Genomic DNA, 1820 nt, shown 5'->3' on the forward strand with positions numbered 1-1820 from the left:
AAATGTACAGAACAAAGAAAGGTAACTGAAATCTGCTAGGAAAAAATAACAAGTTACATATAAAGGAAAACCCATCAGAATAACAGCTGACTTTTCAATGCAAACTATGAAAGCCAGAAGAGCCTGGAACAAAGGATTCACAGTTCTAAACAATCATGGATGGCAATCCAGAATACTTTATCCAGCAAAACTATCTATCAAGTTTGAAGGGGAACAGAAAATTTTCCATGACACGAATGGGCTGATACATGATAGAATAGTGATAGAAAGATAGTGATACATGTGGGTTTGGATTTCCTCCATTGGGGTAGCTGCTCTGAGCTCAGCAGACTGCCAGAGAGTGGTGGGTTCTGGCCTCCCTCTGGCCTCCAACTACTAGAGAGCCTGAGGACCCAAGAGACAGCCTGACAGCCCCAGCATCCTGCCTCCATGTGGTGGTGAGCTTCCTCTAATTGCCCCATACCATCTCTTTACCTGGGATTTTGTGAGGCCCCTTCTAAGGATCCAGGGCAGATCAGGCTTTGGTGGGATAGGGCTAAGATCCTAGTGGATAGCCTGAGAGGGTGGGTTTAGACCTCCATCAGGGTAGCTTCTCACAGCTCAGCAGACCACCAGAGAGTGCCGGGTTCTGGCTTCCCTCTGGCCTCCAACTACCTGAGGGCCTAAAAGAAAAGGATAGAAGACTTCCAAAGTGTTTTTATGAAGTATTGCTATGATAAGACACCACAAAGAAAAAAATTACAGACTGATCTCCTTGACGAACATAGATGCAAATTTCTCAATAAAATACTTATAAACCAACTTAAGACCAGATCAAAAATATCATTCCTGGGGTTGGAGAGATGGCTCAGTGGTTAACCACACTACCTGTTCTTGCAGAAGACTGGACTTCAGTTCCCAGTATCCACATGGTAGTTGGCAACCGTCCTTAATTCTACTTCCCAGGGATCCAATGCCCTCTTCTGACTTCACTAGCATTGCATAACATGGGTGCACTTATATCAATGCAGGCAAAACACTCATACACATAAAATTAAAATAAATGTTAAAATTTTAAAAGAAAAAAAAAGATTCATAGTTTAACAGTAACAACAGGCCTGGCAAGATATTCTTATTTGTACAATAGTGGCACAAATATTATGGGAGTAAACAACAACTCTTTGATTGGATTTAAGGTTCATTTCCTAGTATGGAACCTGAGGCTACACAGACCACAGGACAGAGGGGAGAACCTCTCAACTCTCTCCAGAGAAGTTTCCTTATGCAACAGATGGTGATTAACACAGAAACCCACAACTAATCAACAAGCAGAGTACAAGAGGCTTATCCCTCAATGGAACACTTATCTCAAACTTCTGCCCATCAATGCTTGGGGATCACTGCAGAACGGGGGAGGGCAGAAAGGTTATAAGAGTCAGAGGTGGCTGATGACCACAAGGACACACATCACAGCTGTACATATTCACAGATGTCCTGGGCATGCAAATATAGGCTTCCTAGCATCACCAGTATGTGTGTGTAGGGGAACCTCAGAACACACATACACACACACACAAACACACACACACACATACACCATACACTGTGTCAAACTTGAAGGTCTTATGGACACTTCCAGACTTATTAAAAAGATTGTGTCACTCACCTTTTGGGGAAGAAATAGATGAATGAGTGGGTTATTTTAAATGTCCATCAAAGTGAACTCTAAGTTGTATCTGGGCAACTCATATAGTATCATTAACCTGTTTTTGCACCTGTACCTAGATGTAACACTCTTACACTAGACATGAGGAGTTTCTGGGATGAGGGCCCTTTGGTAC

Source organism: Nannospalax galili, unplaced genomic scaffold (assembly GCF_000622305.1).
Source record: "Nannospalax galili isolate Female #2095 unplaced genomic scaffold, S.galili_v1.0 scaffold1692, whole genome shotgun sequence".
NCBI classification, from domain to species: domain Eukaryota; kingdom Metazoa; phylum Chordata; class Mammalia; order Rodentia; family Spalacidae; genus Nannospalax; species Nannospalax galili.